Below are 6,002 nucleotides of genomic sequence, written 5' to 3'. Positions count from 1 at the left end.
TTGAATTTTACTCTTAATGGCCCTGGGCTTCTTGGGAACAGATAAAGTAATAAAAGGCAGCAAACTGATTTTCCATACAGCACTGATTTTCTTGTACTCTGTGTAGCACTAGCTGTTGACTTTTGTGGAACTTGCACAAGGGGACATCCAAGACTTCCTTGCATGGGCATCAGTGATGTATTCACAACAGAGTAGATTGAGAGGATCCTGTATTGCTCGGTCACTGAGGCTTTACACTACAACAGTATCGGACAGGATTGCAGCCTATGATTCTCCATTTTGAAATTACAAACAGCACCCAGGATAACACATAGCAATCTATCCAGAGTAAAGCTTACAGACTCATTTGCAGTTGCAACATAAAATAAATAAAAGAGTCAAAATTTGCTGCTCTTTTGCAATTTGCTGCTCTTTAATTACGTTCAGTTTTCCACCAGTGGAAACCTCGCTGTGCTTGCACAAATTTCCAGCTGCGACTGGAACCAAATAGTTGGCAATATTGGGTACAGGTGCAGCCCTCATCCAGTGAGCTGTTTCAACAAGCAAGATCAGCTGACATTGTAGTGCTTGTCTAAGGCCAGCACCAACAAAATTAAGCTCAGAAGATCAGCATCAAGGAGGTATTGCTTTAACACCATTGTTCTCAGAACGCTCAAAATGTTTCACCCAGAAGCCTCTCATTTCTTCCTTCCCACTGCCTATAAGTGGAGCCTGTTCTGTTTGGAGAAATGATGCAACAGCTGGAACAATCTTCCTCAGTCATCACCAAATCTTTTATTTCTTTAACTTACCGCTCATTCATCATGGAGAGAGGGAGAGAGAAAGGAAAGGAAGCCAGATGTGATTAATGTCAGAAGTAGGGATTGTTGTGTACTGCTTTGTAGGCTGCTGAGAGGGAAAACACACTGTGGTCTAAATAAACATAGTTGACATATTCCTGTCTCCCACCTCCCTTATCAAAATTAAGTGGAATCTCCATTTTTATTTTTTCCTAGGACCAAAGGTATTTTGCTGCCTCAGCTCAGGAAGCAGATTTCACCTACTGTAATCCCACTTCAAGGGAAAGAGCACTCAGAACCAGTACAAGTATTTCCTTTCTTCTTTTTGGTAGTTTAAACGTAACATTGAGATGGTAAATTTCTAAAATGTTTCTTCTTTTACTGATGCCTCAAATTGATTGCCTGAGGTAAGTGCCTCTCTTTGCCTAATGTTTTGGCTGGTCCTTCTTTAAGACCACTGTGCTCAAATTGGTTTTTTAGTGTACAAGAGACATTGCAGTGCCGGCTTTGTAAAAGGTACCAAATTTTTCCATTGGAAGCGGCCTGAACAGATTTCATAATCTTCCTCCTAGTGTTGCCAGGTCTTAGGTTTTGACCCAGACACTGAGGTTTTCAGATCCATTTAGGCCTCTGGCTTTGTACCTGAACTCTTAGGGAATGGGATGGCGTTTTGGGTTCATTGCCATAACTTCAGAAAAATGTTTTTCAGACAAACCTCCTTTCCTCCCCATGATTTTGCATTACTGAGAGGGGCTGCCGCTGGAATTCACACAACCTTTACATTTATCATAGAATCTCCGTCCTTGGCCTAGATGATTCCAATTCAGTAAACAAATAGTAAGTTTGTTGTATTGGGAACATGCCAGGTGCCAACACATTCCTTCATTCATCTAATTCCTTTGCACGCCTGTCTTTTGCAAATGTTATTTCCTGTTTGGAAATGGTATACAGTAGCTACACTACAGAATTACAGTAGTTTGATACCTCTTAACTGTCATGGGTCCATCTTCCATCCTGGGATTTTTAAATATTTGGAATCCTTTGCTGCTGTTCTGGGCTTTGCGCTAGCGCTCCATAGCAGAGAATTCTAAGTACGTCACCCAAAATATAAATCTCATTCTGTAGAAAGATGTCACAGTAGTTAAAGTGCTGTTGAACTGCTATAACTATTTGGTATAAATACTCTCATTTATACATTTTCTGCACCAGTCCCACCCACTTTGGCTTTATTTATGAGGTATAAAGATACATGGATCATGTCTGAAACATTGGCTGTGCAACATGGCTCATTAGACAAAGTGAGGCAGCTGTCTCAGAGGGAGATGTGGAGTGGGGTGGAGGTGAGCTACAGTGAGATTTCAGAAAACAGAGCTATGTGGGCAATACAGTCTGCCCTGCATGTTCTAAGCCAGCCTGCTGCCTCAAGAGGCACTGGCAGATCATCAAAGCTTAAATAAGATTCAGGTTCAGTTGTTAGTTTGGTCAGTTTCTGTACATGAAACGGAAAGGGGTTTTCATCTCAGGCAGTAAAATGCCACAGGCCATCCTATGTTCCTATACGACCATTTAACATGGAACTGAAGTGATAGAAGTACAACAGTGGGGAGAAGCCTAGAAGAATACATTTACCCCAAGGTGAAGGACTGAATCTCCAATTACAGTACAGTATAACAAAAGCCATACTGAGAAAATCTTCTGTGTTCTCTGACTGTCCTTCTATGCAGACCACATTTAAGGCACATATTAAAAAATCATCTCAGAGCTCAGTTACAAGTGGGGAAAACCATGTTTCTGATTTGGAGTTAACATGATTGAAATAGATTTTAAAACACAATGCACAGAAAAGCATAGATTTTTGCCCAGGAAGGGGGTATTTTTCTCAGCCATGAGAGGGTAATTTATTTTAAATCACTTGTGAAACTGATTTATTCTGAATCATTCTGGCATATGTGAAGACCTCTGTCAGTGTACAATGTGTCTGTGCAGTTTGCCACTCAGTGGTGTATTTTTCCTCTCTCCAGGCCCAGCTCCCTTTCCTTCTCCACCCTGTGTGTGTCTTTGTGTGTGTCTCTCCTTTGCAAGCCTGGAAGCTGCCAGTGTAGTCAATGGCTTTGTTTAGTTTTGGTTTGTTGTTTTCTCTCTCCTTCTCTACCCCCAGTGTGTACACATGTATCTGACTACAGGGAAATGCCTGTTTTAATTGTTTTTCTATCTGTCATACTGAACTAGCGCTATACTAAATTGCAACAACAGGGACGTGGTGGTGCTGCAGGCTAAACCGCAGAAGCCTTTGTATGCTGCAGGGTCAGAAGACCAGCAGTCGTAAGATTGAATCCATGCGGCAGAGTGAGCTCCTGTCGCTTTGTCCCAGCTCCTCGCCAACCTAGCAGTTCGAAAGCATGCAAATGTGAGTCAATAAATACGGACCACCTCAGTGGGAAGGTAAACAGCATTCTGTGTATAGCCATGCTGGCCACGTGACAACGGAAACTGTCTTCAGACAAACGCTGGCTCTACGGCTTGGAAACAGGGATGAGCACCGCCCCCTAGAGTCGAACACAACTGACTAAATGTCAAGGGGAACCTTTACCTTAGATTGCAAGAAGTAAAAAACAAAAAAGATTAACAATAACACCACAGCAGCAGTGGCTAGTGGCTGTGAGAGGCAGCCAGCATGAGAAGCAGTCAATTATGTAATCCCCTCAACCAATACATAACAAGAGAATGAACACACTGACTCCAAACCATGTGACTACCACCAGACTTTAAATTAATTTCAACCCCCCCGCCCCCAATCCCTCTCCTGATTCATTTTCGTAATATAACAATGTTAGTGAAGACTGAAACCTTCCCCACCCCCCTTTTGGGTGGCTAGGTTCACCAGGTCCAGGGTGCTAAAAAAGAATGTTGTAAATGCAGAAACATTTTGTTATCTTTCATCTCATCAAGTTAAACTTCGCTAACCATGGAAAAGAAACAAAGGGTCTTATGACCTTGTTTTCCAAATTTAGGGAAATTTCAAGCACTTCCTTCAGGGCAGTAAGCCTGACAAGTAGTAGATAACTGAATGCACAAGAGAAGATTCAGAGGAGACGCCTGATGCATTAGATAAGGGAGCAGAACATTGCAAAGTGGTCCACCTTTCTCACAGACAAGATAGTGTGTTAGGGAAATCCAGGCCAGTAGCTAGTGCCATGTGACAGTCAAACTTATCTTTAAAATGAGTTCCATGTGTCCATCTTGCATTGTAATGTTCATAAACATTTTGTGGCCTTTATCTTATTTGTCTCTGTCAATTGATGCAGACTGCTATTATTCACATTTTCCCCCTTCTTTAAAAAAATCTTTACTGAATGAGTATGAAAACAACAACAATAAAATAATATTCACATTCCTAAAAATAGAGATTGAGGTAGTAAATTTCCCTTACTGCATCTGCTGCTCAACAAAGAGATGAATCCAGTCTGATATATTCAGCAGATGTGAATAATACGTTTAATTCAAAATGGTCCCAAAGCTTTGGAACTCTGTTTATAACAATATTTTATGCCTGCATGAGTTAGTTTGTCCACCAAATACTCTTGGACTGTTTTGCCGATGTGGAATGAAGAGATATTTGAAAAATTGTGAGGGAAGGATAAGAGATTAAGTGAATTTAATAAATTAAGGATTTTTGAATGTTTATTTTTACAAAGAATCACCCAAATTAGCCTTTCACCTAACACATTCCTAGAGAAGCAGTAATTTTCTGCACTTATTATCAGCATCTTTGTGAAGTCAGCAGGATTAATTCAACTGACACCTGCATCTCAAACCTATTTGCCTCTCAATCAGAAAAGGATCACTGCCTTGATAAACAGACCGTTTTCTTTTTTAAAAAATTGCAGTAAAGACAAAACACATGTACTATTAATCTATGAACTTGCCTAATAAATGAAAAGAAAATACTAGTGCACCCCTCACCCTAGGGACCAAAATATCTTTCATACTTTTGCCTATAAACATCATCTTCCATCTCCTGTATCTATCCCCAAAATGCTTCCAAAAATATGTATTGGCTAGTGATTTCCCTTTACCTTTACACAATATAGCTTTTATAAATTCCTCCCATATTTAATTAAATCTATATAAAGGGTGAACTTCTCAACACCTTCTTTGTCTCAGTTTTCTCCAAAAAGGAAAATAGTGCTCAACCTGAGGGGTGAAGAGCAGGTGATGTAGTGGGGAAAATGCAGCACAGAATAGGTAAAGAAGTAGTACAGGACTACCTGACTACTCTAAATGAATTCAAGTCTTCAGGGCCAGACAAATTATATCCACAGATATTAAAAGAACTGGCAGAATAAATTTCAGAACCATAGGCAATAATATTTGAGAATTCTTGGAGAACAGGAGAAGTCCCCACAGACTGGAGGAGGGCAAACAGTGTCCCTATCTTTAAAAAGGGGGGGAAAGAAGACCCAAATAATTATCACCCAGTCAGCCTGACATCAATTCCCAGAAAAATTCTAGAGCAGATAATTAAACAGACAGTTTGTTATTACTTAGAAAGCAATACTGTCATCACTAAAAGTCAACACGGGTTTCTCAAAAACAAGTCATGCCAGACTAATCTGATCTCTTTTTTTGATAGAGTTACAGGCTTGATAGATGAAGGGAATGCTGTGGATGTAGCATATCTTGATTTCAGTAAGGCCTTTGACAAAGTTCCCCATGATATTCTTGCAAGGAAGCTAGTAAAATATGGGCTAGACAGTGCTAATGTTCAGTGGATTTGTAATTGTAATTGTAGTTGGTTTTGGGACTGCTTCTTTGCCTCAGCCTGCTGGACAAGTGTTTCTTCAAAATGGGAGAGGCAATGATGCGCTGCCTGCCTCCAGGCTGAACGCTCAGATGACAAAGTTTCCCATCTGTTGAGGTCCATTCCTAAGGTCTTCAGATCCCACTTGCAAATATCCTTGTATCGCAGATGTGGTCTCCCTCTGGGGTGATTTCTCTGCACCAATTCTCCATACAGGAGATCTTTTGGAATTCGACCATCAGCCATTCTCATGACATGCCCAAGCCAATGTAGACGTCGCTGTTTCAGTAATGTATACATGCTAGAAATTCTAGGACTACTCTATTTGGAGCTTTGTCCTGCCAGGTGATACCAAAAATCCGTCGGAGGCAACACATATGGAATGTGTTCAGCTTCCTCTCCTGCCATGCACAAAGGGTCCA

Source organism: Pogona vitticeps, chromosome 1, assembly GCF_051106095.1.
Source record: "Pogona vitticeps strain Pit_001003342236 chromosome 1, PviZW2.1, whole genome shotgun sequence".
In the NCBI taxonomy this organism is placed as follows: domain Eukaryota; kingdom Metazoa; phylum Chordata; class Lepidosauria; order Squamata; family Agamidae; genus Pogona; species Pogona vitticeps.
The sequence above is the reverse complement of the archived record's forward strand: the minus strand, read 5'-3'. Positions refer to the sequence as shown.